The 14,302-nt window shown below is 48.3% G+C and overlaps 1 protein-coding gene across 2 annotated transcripts in view; it reads right to left on the reverse strand.

Moving 5' to 3' along the window:
* LOC147111415 (uncharacterized) overlaps positions 1–14,302 on the reverse strand; it is a 61,956-nt gene that overhangs the window by 23,962 nt on the left and 23,692 nt on the right. The window lies entirely within an intron of this gene.

Below are 14,302 nucleotides of genomic sequence, written 5' to 3' on the forward strand. Positions count from 1 at the left end.
AAGTCATTGTTTTCAGTCCCCGCCACAAACTCCGTTCCCGAGCCACTGACTCCATCCCTCTCCCTAACATCTGTCTGAGGCTGAACCACACTGTTCGCAACCTTGGTGTCATATTTGACCCTGAAATGAGCTTCCGACCACATATCCCTGCTATAACAAAGACCGCCTATTTCCACCTCTGTAACATCGCCCGTCTCTGCCCTTGCCTCAGCTCATCCGCTGCTGAAACCCTCATCCATGCCTTTGTTACCTCTAGACTTGACTATTCCAACGCACTCCTGGCTGGCCTCCCACATTCCACCCTACGTAAACTTGAGGTCATCCAAAACTCGGCTGCCCGTGTCCAAACTCGCACCAAGTCCCGTTCGCCCATCACCCCCTGTGCTCGCTGACGTACCTTGGCTCCCAGTTAAGCAGCGCCTCGATTTCAAAATTCTCATCCTTGTTTTCAAATCCCTCCATGGCCTCGCCCCTCCCTATCTCTGTAATCTCCTCCAGCCCCACAACCCCCCGAGATATCTGTGCTCCTCTAATTCTGCCTTCTTGAGCATCCCTGATTATAATCGCTCAACCTTTGGTGGCCGTGCCTTCAGTTGCCTCGTCCCTGAGTTCTGGAATTCCCTCCCTAAATCTCTCCGCCTCTCTTTCCTCCTTTAAGACGTTGCTTAAAACCTACCTCTTTGACCAAGCTTTTGGTCACCTGCCCTAATTTCTCCTTATGTGGCTCGGTGTCAAATTTTTTGTCTTAAAATACTCCTGTGAAGCGCCTTGGGACGTTTTACTACGTTAAAGGTGCTATATAAATACAAGTTGTTGGTGTTGTTGTTATAAATCAACATTTGTATATCAATAAAAATAGTGTCCTTTTGCCTGTCCATCCATTTTGCGCAATTTCATTGGCTCATGCTAATCACACAGCCGCTAAGTCTGAGCTCTGATTGGCTACAGAAGAGTGTGCTATAAAGTTATAACATGGACAACCTGACTGACATGTGCTGCTGTGTTTATAACTTTCAAAAGGGAATTGGATAAATACTTGAAGGGAAAAAATTTGCAGGGCTCTGGGGAAAGAGCAGGGGGGAGTGGGACTAATTGGAGAGAATCTTTCAAAGAGCCGGCACAGGCAGGATGGGCCGAATGGCCTCCTCCTGTGCGGTATCATTCTATGATTCTATGCCCTCTAGCGCTGAATTATCCCGTAGAGTTTAGCCGAACAAGTTCCTGGGAGTAAGCGAATATTAAATGCGTAATTATAAATAGTTGCACGTTTGTTACTGAGTATTACATGATTCAATAAATTGGGGTCTTGCATCTTGAAAACAAACATTGTTCCTTTTTTTTTTACAGAAACAGATCCGTAAATGCCGGAAACGTGCACCTTAGTAATTTATTTTTCTTATTAATTTGGCTTCCAAACCTCAAACTGAAGTGCAGGACCTGTGAGATGTATTTTCCAAATGTACGAGCTGAAAGTTGTGCCCTTTACCTTGTCTTTCTTCACTGAATTCGAACAGGATGTGGGAGGATGATGCTCATGGGTTTCTCTAAAACCACCCCACAGCAAGCTCCTACCAACAATGGTTTCACCACTCAATCCTCTGCCTACTCTCCCATCTAATGTTTCCACTCTGTTTTTCACAGGCTATATTGGTGATACCATCACACAACTGCAGCTCTGTAATTGTTTTGCAAGCCTTGTACACCCTTAACACTCTGTCTTGGTTTTACTTTTTGGACGCATTGATGCAACAAAAAAAAAGTAAAAGTCATGGTGCAAAAACAGAATGGAGATTGTGCTCGTTCATCGTGTGATTGGCAGAAGCCCCAGGGTGCAGGGTAAAGGGATGCAGAATGGAGAGGGAGCAGAGTCCAAGCAGTGTGTTATCATGGCACAGGCACACGTGTGTGAAGGAGTCAGAGAGAGAGAAAGAGAAAGAGAAAAAGAGAGAGAATGAGAGAGAGAAAGAGAGAGAGGAAGTGAGAGAGAAAGAGAAAGAGAAAGAGAGGAAGGGAGAAAGAAAGAGAGAGAGAAAGAGAAAGTGAGAGAGAGAGAAAGAGAGGAAGGGAGAAAGAAAGAGAGAGAAAGAGAAAGAGAAAGAGAGAACGAGAGAGAGAAAGAGAAAGAGAGAGAGGAAGGGCGAAAGAAAGGGAGAGTGTAAGAGAGAGAGAGAGAGAGAGAGAGACTGTTTAAAAGTAAGACTGTTTAAAATTAATATTGAACGTACCAAATGAAGTAGAAAGACTTTAAAATTAATATTGTTTAAAAGTAATATTGTATATACCCAACAAATGTCAAATCGATTGACACCTACAGAATGTTGGAAAACTGTACCTTTTTGCTATGTAAGCTTTGGCAATATGGTTCTCTGTAAACTTTCATGCCAATAAAGCATTTGAACTGAACTGAACTGAACTGAGAAAGAGAGAGAGAGCGAGAATGTAGACGGATAGACACAAAGGTGGGTGCGCCCACTATGGGCAAGCTGGATTTGAATGTAACAGGAAGAGACACACACTAGGGGTCGTCAACCCTGGTTGTAAAGATTGCTGGAGGTGTTATCACATGACCTCCCGCCCCATCACACCCGCCATTGGTCGCTCGGTGCGTCCATTCTTGCGGCGTCCTGCCTTCCCACAGCCAATTAGAGAGCGAACAGACTCTTCCTTACCCGATTGGATGGTTCTTGACTGTCAATCAAGACAGCTTTTTTTCATCCCTCTCCAAGATGTTTATATTTAGCACAGAAAGCCTTCAAAGAAATGTAATAAAACACACAATTTGTTTTTAATGCCCAGTGATTTTTCTCTCGGGTTTGCTCGCAGCAGCGTCCTGGAGATTAATCTTTAGTTCTTGGCGATTCCAAGACTCAACTCGTGACCTCTGGGTTGCCGGTCTGAGACCATTATCACGATAATGTATATTTCACTCAATGTGCTGAAATGGCTGGCGAAAGTACTCATGTTAATGAAGGATTGATGCCCAATTAATCCCAAACACTAAGATGAGCTGCATGAGCCCTGTATCTCCAAGTGAGAATCATAGAATGGTTACAGCACAGAAGGAGGCCATTCGGCCCGTTGAGCTTGTGCCGGCTTTCTGAAAGAGCACTTCAGCTAGTCCCACTCCCCGAAATAACAACAGAAATTGCTGGAAAAACTCAGCAGGCCAGGCAACATCCGTGGAGAGAGAAATAGAGTCAACGTTTCAGGTCGAGACCCTTTGTCAAGTCCCACTCCCCCGCCCTTTCCCCGTAGCCCTGCAAATGTTTTTCTTTCAGGTACTTATCCAATTCCCTTTTGAAAGCCGTGATTGAGCCTGCCTCCACCATCCAGATCCTAACCACTCGCTGCATAAAAAAGTTTTTCCTCATGTCGCCTTTGGTTCTTTTGCTAATCTGTGTCCTCTGGTTCTCGACCCTTTCGCCAATGGGAACAGTTTCTATCAACTCTGTCCAGACCCCTCATGATTTTGAACACCTCTATCAAATCTCCTCTCAACCTTCTCTGCTCTAAGGAGAAGTGCACACATGATTAAATGCCTAGTGACTGTGGTATAAAAGATTAAACTAAAGGGTAAATTTCAGGAATGGACACTGTAATGATCAATAACATGTCATTCTAGAGTGGTACACTAGATGGAGCCGTAGAGCTGTATAGAGCTGTATATTTAGTTGTATGTGTTTAAGACTACACTACCCATGATGCACTAGGCTACCCACAAGGCAGTAGTCAAGATGGCTGCCTGCACACAGAAGTACACATGCTGAATCTCTACAGATGCTGTACCTAGAGAACGTGTACTTAATAAATGACTAGCTAGAAGCTAGCTGTTCATAATAAGAATGTCTAGTTATTAATGAACATAACAGACACTCCCGGTGTGGATCCTCCCCCACAGGGAGCACATAGTGGATGCACGGCCCATTCTAATTCATTGTAAGGATAAATTCTGAAGCATGCTCTCCCAACCTTGAGCACTGGGAACACATGTCGATTTTAAAATTCTCATCTATGCTTTCAAATCCCTCCATGAGCTCGCCCCTCCCTATCTCTGTAATGTCCTCTGATATCTCTGCGCACCTCTAATACTGGACTCTCATGCAGCCCTGATTTTTATTGCCCCACCATTGGCGGCCGTGCCTTCAGCTGCCTGGGCCCCAAGCTCTGGAATTCCCTCCCTAAACATGTGGCTCGGTGTTAAATTTTGTTTGGTAATCGTCCCCGTGAAGCGGTTTGGGATGTTGGAGGTGCTATATAAATGCAAGTTGTTGTTGTTTTGCATAAGAACATAAGAATTAGGAGCAGGAGTCGGCCATTTGGCCCCTCGAGCCTGCTCTGCCATTCAATGAGATCATGGCTGATCTTCTACCTCAACTCCACTTTCCCGCACTATCCCCATATCCCTTGATCCCCTTAATATCCAAAAATTCATTCTTTTTGAATTGTACTGAGTGTACTCAGTATTGTATTGTACTCCACTGCACTGTCGGAGGGGCAGTACTGAGGGAGCGCTGCACTGTCGGAGGGGCAGTACTGAGGGAGCGCTGCACTGTCGGAGGGGCAGTATTGAGGGAGCGCCGCACTGTCAGAGGGGCAGTATTGAGGGAGCGCCGCACTGTCAGAGGGTACTGAGGGAGTGCTGTACTGTCGGAGGGGCAGTACTGAGGGAGCGCTGCACTGTCGGAGGGGCAGTATTGAGGGAGCGCTGCACTGTCGGAGGGGCAGTATTGAGGGAGCGCTGCACTGTCGACGGGGCAGTACTGAGGGACTGTTGCACTGTCAGAGGGTACTGAGGGAGTGCTGTACTGTCGGAGGGGCAGTACTGAGGGAGCGCTGCACTGTCGGAGGGGCAGTACTGAGGGAGCGCCGCACTGTCAGAGGGGCAGTACTGAGGGAGCGCCGCACTGTCAGAGGGGCAGTACTGAGGGAGCGCTGCACTGTCGGAGGGGCAGTACTGAGGGAGCGCTGTACTGTTGGAGGGGCAGTACTGAGGGAGCGCCGCACTGTCAGAGGGGCAGTACTGAGGGAGCATTGCACTGTCGGAGGGGCAGTACTGAGGGAGCGCCGCACTGTCAGAGGGGCAGTACTGAGGGAGCGCCGCACTGTTGTCGTGTGCCATCTTTCAGATGATATATTAAACCGAGGCCCCATCTGTCCTCTCAGGTGGATGTAAAAGATCCCACGGCACTATTTCAAAGAAGAGCAGGGGAGTTCTCCCTGGTGTCCTGGCCAGAATTTACCCCATAATCAACACCTAAAACAGATTATCAGCTCATTTATCACATTGCTGTGTGTGGGAGCTTGCTGTGCACAAATTGGCTGCTGCGTTTTGTACATTATGACAGTGACTACACTCCAACAATACTTCATTGGCTGTAAAGCGCTTTGGGACTTCCTGAGGACCTGGAAGGCGCTATGGAAATGCAAGTTCAGTCTACTTTTTCTGGCACAGGGAGTCTGCAATATCCTTGGACATGCCAGGAATTAAAAAAACTCAGTTTAACTTGCATTAAAAATGTACCTCTCAGTGAAGTACGGAGCTCAATCATCTAAATGTTAATAATTTAAGGACATTTCCCTTCACCCAAAACAAGAGCAGGAATATGCACACACTGTGAGGAACTGATGCCAATGCCCATCCTATAGCTGCGTAGAGTGACACCACAGGTCCCGGCCAAAATGGAGATGATTGGGTAATTGACTGGGATCGATTTTACACATCATTTGTATTGTGTACTATCCTCCATGTGGTGTATGTAACCGTTCCACCTTTAAGAGAACTATTTTAGGAGATGCACTACTTTATCTTGGCTGCTGTATACTGTAATACCGGTGGTGACCACAGCGGTATATAAGTGCTGTGTAATGATTTATTGGGCAGTTCAGCCTGACCTTCGACTAGTAAAGACCTGTTGAATTTATTCTTGTGGTCTGTGTGCAGTGATTCTTATTAACAATAACTAGAACACACAGACTTAACAGTGGTGACGATGACGATCTTACCCTGCGGCAGAGATATATCCAAGGCAGTTTAACGGGCGTCGAGAAGAGGCATCCGCCCTCATCATCCTGCTGAGAAAAGACTCGGGTCTGAAGAGCAAGGAAGAATCCTGACACGAAGCCTTCCATCAGCAACAGGCAGTGATCATCCCTTCTATCACGGTGGTGGGTAAGCCGATCAGCGACGAGCAGCAAGTTGGCCACGTTGGCTGTGAAGTAGGGGAGGGAAAAACGGAGGATATAAGGGCGGAGAACTCGACCATGGCCGGGGAAAAGAGCCGGACAGAAGTCGGGGCCAGAGGTGCTGAGACTGGGGCAACGTAAGGCACGGGAGCCACGGTGAATGCAAACGCAGCCGGTGTAAAGGACCGGACTGCAAGAGGGGCTGGGAGGCACGATTTGAGAACCGCTGGGGAGGGCGAACGCAGCAATATGGCAATCGCCATTACAGCCAGCGGGGGAGAAAGGCAAACACGGGAAGCCGCCATTTTCATAGGCGGGGGAAGAAGACAAGCGCGGGAAACCGCCATTTTGAAAAAAAAAAATAAAAGAAAAATTTCTTTTTGTTTCTCAAGAAGATTGCGAGGATGCCTAAGCGTGGTAACATCAACGATTTCGATGCCGATGTTGAAGATTGGGCCACGTATGTAGAACGCATAGAGATTTATTGTAAGGCAAATAAAATATCAGATGAAGATAAAGCACTAACCATACTAAACTCAATGGGTGCGAAGACATACGGGCTATTGAAGCATCTTCTATCACCAGCTAAACCGGCGGATCAGGCTTTCGCTAATATTGTTGCTGTCCTGAGAAATCATTTGAACCCCACACCGCTGATGTTAGCGGAACTATTTAAATTTTATGCGAGAACGCAACTGAAAGAGGAAAGCAACGCGGAGTATTTAATTGAACTGCGTAAGCTCGCGAAATACTGTCAGTTTGGGGAAAGACTGACAGAGGCACTGAGAGACAAATTCGTGTGTGGATTGTCGAAAGAAGGAACACAAAAGCGGCTGCTTGAAGAGAATGATCTTACACTTGATAAGGCTGTCACTATTGCAGCATCGCACGAAGCCGCAGCGAGAGGCACTGCGGAAATGCAGCTGAAGGCAGCGGTACTCAGCGTAGATCAAATGGCTTTGGGTACAGCGAAATGTTATCGTTGTGGAAAGACAACACACGATCAGAACCAATGCTGGTTTAAAAATCAGGAATGTAGAAAATGGGGCAAGCTTGGTCACATAGCTAAAGTATGCCGGTCAGGAAAGAAGACCAGCAACAAAAAGTCACCGCAGGAAAAGTGCAGAAAGGTACATAAGGTGGCTGAGAAGAGTTCGGATGAACAGAATTCGGATTCAGACTCCAACAGCAAGGAACTGGGTAGTCTGAGAATTCACAATGTGAGTAAGGAAGCTGACCTACAAACTATCTGGGTCACACTTCAGATAGCAGGAGTCCAAGTGAAGATGGAATTGGACACCGGATCAGCGTTGACAGTCATGAATAAGCAAGATTACAAAAGGTTATTCACACATATTCCCCTACGGGATACGAAGATAGTATTGCAGACATACACGGGGCAAAGAGCATACCCCATCGGAAAGATAAAAGTCAAGGTGGTACACAAGGGCAAAGAACACCAAGGAATGGACTTATATGTACTACCTGAGGGAGGTCCACCACTTCTGGGACAGGAGTGGATCAGGAAAATAAATATGGACTGGCACTCCCTAAAAGCAATAACGGTAGATTCCGGAAAAAAAGATGTCAAACCTGAACGATTGTCCAGAATATTGGATGAGGCTAAAGAGGTGTTCCAACAGGGACTGGGAACACTGAGAGGAATTACAGCAAAAATCAAGATTGCAGAACATGCAAACCCAAAATTTTTCAAAGCCAGTGCCTTATGCGATACGACCTGCTGTGGAAGCTGAGCTGGAAGGGCTAGAACGTTCAGGAGTACTGTCTAAGGTGGACTGGAGTGAGTGGGCCACGCCCATTGTTCCCATCATGAAGCGTTCATCGAGTAACAAGCCAGGGGAACCGGGGAAGGTCCGCATCTGTGGAGACTTCAAGATCACGGTTAATCCGGTGCTTCACATGGTGCAATATCCGCTTCCGCGGATTGAGGATATCTTTGCTTCATTGTCTGGCGGGAAACACTTCACCAAGATAGACCTGGCACAAGCGTACTTACAGATGGAAGTTGAGGAAGAGTCGCGCCAGTATCTCACAATCAACACGCACAGAGGCTTGTATCGATATAATAGACTGTTTTTTGGAGTGGCTTCGGCTCCAGCAATTTGGCAGAGGGCCATGGAGCAGGTATTACAGAGAATTCCAAGCACTCAATGTTACTTGGACGATATCCTGATTACAGGAGGTGACGATGAGGAACACCTTGCAAATTTGAAACTGGTGCTCACCAGATTGAAGGAATATGGACTTCGAGTTAATCGCCAGAAATGTGAGTTCTTTCAGAAACGGATCTCGTACTGTGGTCATGTCATTGACCAGGAGGGGCTGCACAAGTCACCTGACAAGACCGAAGCTGTTGTGAAGGCTCCCGCTCCGGAAAATGTATCCCAGTTGAGGTCGTTCCTAGGGTTGATTAACTATTACCATAAGTTTCTGCCAAATCTATCCACGGTGCTGCACCCGCTGAACGCTCTTTTGCAGAAAGAAGTACCATGGAAGTGGAGCGAGGACTGTAAGAAGGCCTTTCGCAAAAGCAAGGCATTGATCACCTCAGAGGAAGTGTTGGCTCACTTCAACCCAACGCTACCTATTCGTTTAGCTTGTGATGCTTCTCCTTATGGTATTGGAGCAGTACTCTCACACAAGTTGCCAAATGGCTTGGAAAGGCCAGTCGCATTTGCATCCAGATCATTGACCTCCGCTGAGCGCAACTATGCTCAGATAGATAGGGAGGCTCTCAGCCTTGTGTGGGGAGTAAAGAAGTTTAATCATTACCTGCAGGGCCAGAAGTTTACACTGCTGACAGACCACCAGCCGTTGGTATCCATTTTTAACCCTAAGAAGGGTGTTTCGGTGATGACAGCATAGAGGCTCCAGAGATGGTCCCTTTTCCTAGGGGCACATCAATATCAGATAGAATTCAAAGGTACAAAGCAGCATGGTAATGCTGATGGGCTGTCGCGCCTGCCACTACCTACTGAGGAGGAGGCACCGACGGTTGACCCGGTGGAGTTATTTCACTCGACCATCATCGAATGTTTACCTGTCACCAATGCAAATATTGAAAGGGAGACTAGGAATGACCCAACACTGTCCCGGGTCTACGAAGTGACAGTGAAGGGATGGCCAGCCCATGGTGATCCACTGTTACCGGCATTCTCAGCAAGACGAGAACAGCTGTCCATCTGTCAGGGAACATTGATGTATGGAACAAGGGTGATTATCCCTCCTAAGTTAAGAGAGAGAGTTCTAAAAGAACTACATGAAGGTCATCTGGGGGGAGTCAAGATGAAAAGCCTTGCTAGGGCTTATGTGTGGTGGCCGGGTATCGACCAACAGATAGAGGATCTAACGAAAAGCTGCTCAGGGTGCCAAAAAGTCCAAAATGCACCTCCAATTGCACCGCTGCATCCATGGGAATGGCCTTCAAACCCATGGCAACGTGTACATATTGACTTTGCTGGTCCATTCATGGACTCCATGTTTTTAATTGCGGTGGACGCACATTCTAAATGGCCAGAAGTGATTAAAATGACTACCACTACCTCGGAGAAGACGATCGCGGTGCTAAGAACGATATTTGCAAGAAATGGATTGCCAGAGCAAATATGTTCAGACAACGGACCACAGTTCGTGTCACAGGAATTCCAGAAATTCCTGAAGAAGAATGGGGTGAAACATTATACCTCTGCCCCATATCATCCAGCTACGAATGGGCTGGCCGAGAGGTTTGTACAGACGTTCAAAAAGGCAATAAAGGCCATGAGCGAAGATCAGATTCCACTGCAACACAAGGTGGACAATTTCCTACTGGCATATCGAAACGCCACCCATGCAACAACAAATCAAAGTCCTGCCATGATGTTCTATAACAGGAGGTTGCGGTCCAGGTTGGACTTGTTAAAACCAAATGTGCGGAGGGAAGTCGAAAACAAACAGTTCCAGCATATCAATAACAAGCCCACTCGGAGTTTTGAAATAGGACAACCGGTGTTAGCCAGGGACTATAAAAACGAGAAATGGCAATCTGGAACAATTCGGGCCAGACAAGGACCCCTGATGTACACGGTAGATGTTGGTGAAAACGTAATGCGACGTCATGCTGACCAACTGGTGGGATCGAGAACAAGGGTCGAGCCCATGGTTACGACAGAGACAACCGTGGAGGAAGTTAGTGAACCTGAAGCATCTACCTCAGAAGTGAATATACCTGATGATGATGTCCTATCCATAGGGGATCAACTAGATGAGTCACCCCAGCAACGAGAACCAGAGACCCCTGAAAGGCGTTATCCGCCTCGGATCAGGAGGCCTCCTCAGAGACTGAATCTGTAAACTGTTTTTACATGAAGTTGTGTATATATGTTATTATGTTATGTTAAATGGGGAATATATACTGTTAAGCTAAAAAGGGAGGATTGTGGTGTATGTAACCGTTCCACCTTTAAGAGAACTATTTTAAGAGATGCACTACTTTATCTTGGCTGCTGTATACTGTAATACCGGTGGTGACCACACCGGTATATAAGTGCTGTGTAATGATTTATTGGGCAGTTCAGCCTGACCTTCGACTAGTAAAGACCTGTTGAATTTATTCTTGTGGTCTGTGTGCAATGATTCTTATTAACAATAACTAGAACACACAGACTTAACACTCCACTCATTGCATTTTGCTGGAGAAATAATCCTGCTTTTATCAGGAGACTTTGCTGCAGTTTTGTTCATGGGTTCTGTTTGCTGTAGTTCATAGCGACTCTGCTTAAATAGACTCTGTAGACTGTTTGCTATAAACTAGATTCTATTTGCTGAGTGAATAGACTGTTTGCTACGAGCCCTGCTGTAAGTCCCGCACAGCTTCCAACTCATTGGCTGACACAGAGGTGTCGATACTCACTCTATTATTTAAAACAAAACCTTTTCTTTCCTTAAACAAATGTTTAAAATCTAAAATGAATTTCAATGACTAAGCCACTGTATAAATAGAACACCACAGGGTCCCAGTTGGAGACCACATTCGAACAGACCGTAGAGCTGACCAGATGCATTTGATCTATGACTCATGTCTGGCCGCTCATGTGCTATGTGGTGTTAGTGGTCAGACACCCTGAGAGATACCTGATTGTAACCCTCCTCCAAACAGACCTCCCTAATATAGCAGGTGTCCTTCAGAGGGAGGATAACCACCCTTAGGAGGCTGTTTCTGTGACACCACAGAGAGAAACACCATTTCATCTAACAAACAATTATTAACCTGTTGTTGTGATCTGGAATGCACTGCCTGAAAGGGTAGATTCAGAAGTAACAGCTGCACTGTCAGAGGGGCAGTACTGAGGGAGCATCGCACTGTTGGAGGGGCAGTACTGAGGGAGCATCGCACTGTTGGAGGAGCAGTACTGAGGGAGCACTGCACTGTCGGAGGGACAGTACTGAGGGAGCGCTGCACTGTCGGAGGGGCAGTACTGAGGGAGCACCGCACTGTTGGAGGGGCAGGACTGAGGGAGCATCGCACTGTTGGAGGGGCAGTACTGAGGGAGCATCGCACTGTTGGAGAAGCAGTACTGAGGGAGCGCCGCACTGTCAGAGGGGCAGGACTGAGGGAGCGCCGCACTGTCGGAGGGGCAGTACTGAGGGAGCGCTGCACTGTCGGAGGGGCAGTACTGAGGGAGCGCTGCACTGTCAGAGGGGCAGTACTGAGGGAGCGCTGCACTGTCGGAGGGGCAGTACTGAGGGAGCGCTGCACTGTCGGAGGGGCAGGACTGAGGGAGCGCCGCACTGTCGGAGGGGCAGTACTGAGGGAGCGCCGCACTGTCGGAGGGGCAGTACTGAGGGAGCGCCGCACTGTCAGAGGGGCAGTACTGAGGGAGCGCTGCACTGTTGGAGGGGCAGGACTGAGGGAGCGCTGCACTGTTGGAGGGGCAGGACTGAGGGAGCGCTGCACTGTTGGAGGGGCAGTACCGACTAACTCTCGCAGGAGATTACTTGGCTGTGGGGACAGTGGGGGTGGGAGGAAGTGTCCAGTCACGATGCTCCGGACATCATGGTGTGGGGCCGCCTTGAGGGAACAGCTGATTCTTCCTGCTTGTCAATTTTTGTATGTTAAGAAAATCAGGCAAATATTGTGTTCAAAAATCACCACAAAGGCGACTGTGATTGAAGCATTGAACAAGAGGTCAGCAGAACAGGAAGGGAGTAAAAGAAAAGTTGATATGAAAGCAGGCTCTCAATGCAAGACTTGCATTTCTGTAGCGCCTTTCACAACCTCAGAATATCTCAAAGTGCTTTACAGTCAATGAAGCACTTTTTGAAGTGTGGTCACTGTTGTAATGTAGGAAACCCGGCAGCCAATTTGCGCACAGCAAGCTCCCACAAAGAGCAATGTGATAATGACCAGATAAGCTGTTTTTTATTAGTAATGTTGATTGAGGGATAAATATTGGCCAGGACACCGGGGAGAACTCCCCTGCTCTTCTTCAAAATAGTGTCATGGGATTTTTTATGTTGACCTGAGAGGGTAGAAAGGCCTCAGTTTAGCACCTCCGGCAGTGCAGCGCTCCCTCAGTACTGCCCTTCCGACAGTGCAGCACTCCATCAGTACTGCCCCCCGACAGTGCAGCGCCCCCTCAGTACTGCCCCTCCGACAGTGCAGCACTCCATCAGTACTGCCCCTCCGACAGTGCAGCGCTCCCTCAGTACTGCCCTTCCGACAGTGCAGCACTCCATCAGTACTGCCCCTCCGACAGTGTGGCGCTCCCTCAGTACTGCCCCTCCCGACAGTGCGGCACTCCATCAGTACTGCCCCTCCGACAGTGCAGCGCTCCCTCAGTACTGCCCTTCTGACAGTGCAGCACTCCATCAGTACTGCCCCTCCGACAGTGCGACACTCCCTCAGTACTGTCCCTCCGGCAGTGTGGCGTTCCCTCAGTACTGACCCTCCAACAGTGCGGCACTCCCTCAGTACTGCCCCTCCGACAGTGCGGTGCTCCCTCAGTACTGACCCTCCAACAGTGCGGCACTCCCTCAGTACTGCCCCTCCGGCAGTGCGGCACTCCCCCAGTACTGCCCCTCCGACAGTGCGGCGCTCCCTCAGTACTGCCCCTCCGACAGTGCGGTGCTCCCTCAGTACTGACCCTCCAACAGTGCGGCACTCCCTCAGTACTGACCCTCCGGCAGTGCGGCACTCCCTCAGTACTGCCCCTCCGACAGTGCGGCACTCCCTCAGTACTGCCCCTCCAGCAGTGCGGCACTCCCCCAGTACTGCCCCTCCGACAGTGCGGCGCTCCCTCAGTACTGCCCCTCCGACAGTGCGGCACTCCCTCAGTACTGCCCCTCTGGCAGTGCGGCACTCCCTCAGTACTGCCCCTCCGACAGTGCGGCGCTCCCTCAGTACTGACCCTCCAACAGTGCGGCACTCCCTCAGTACTGCCCCTCCGGCAGTGCGGCACTCCCCCAGTACTGCCCCTCCGACAGTGCGGCGCTCCCTCAGTACTGCACTGGGAGTGTCAGCCTAGATAAAGTTCTCAAGTCTCTGGAGCGAGAGATGAACCCACACCATCTGACTCAGCGGTGATTGTGCTACCCACTGAACCACGACAGACACCTGCCTATTTTTGAAGTTGCTTTTTCCCTTAAACCACTGATGCACTAAAAGTGGATTTTAATGATTTTCCAAAACCTAATATGGATGTATTTTATGTAAAAGACAGTCTATTTTGTGAGGCTCACAATCTCCCAGACCAAATTCCCATCCATTCGTCAATTTACCCTTATCTATATTTTGTAAATGAGTTTGCTAACGGAGAACCATTAGCAAAAAATAATGGGCTATGTTTTAAAATAAGGTCCGTGTAACATGAATCACTTCCCCATTTTACAGATTAAAAATGCTGTTTGTTTCATTTCTCCTCAAATGTACTGCTGCCTTGGACAATAAGAGGAACTTAATTTGCCGTCCAGCTCCATCACGAGCCTCGGTTTTACATTGCTTCCTTCTTTGTGGGCGGAATTTGAAGGCTTTGCTTTATCGTCTATCCTTTTCAAAGCTTCTCTGATGTTTGGTCAGCGTGCTGCTTAACACGCATGGAAACCGATCGTGTTGGGGGAA

This window comes from Somniosus microcephalus, chromosome 10 (assembly GCF_052327205.1).
Source record: "Somniosus microcephalus isolate GS21.2 chromosome 10, FLI_Smic_1.0, whole genome shotgun sequence".
NCBI classification, from domain to species: domain Eukaryota; kingdom Metazoa; phylum Chordata; class Chondrichthyes; order Squaliformes; family Somniosidae; genus Somniosus; species Somniosus microcephalus.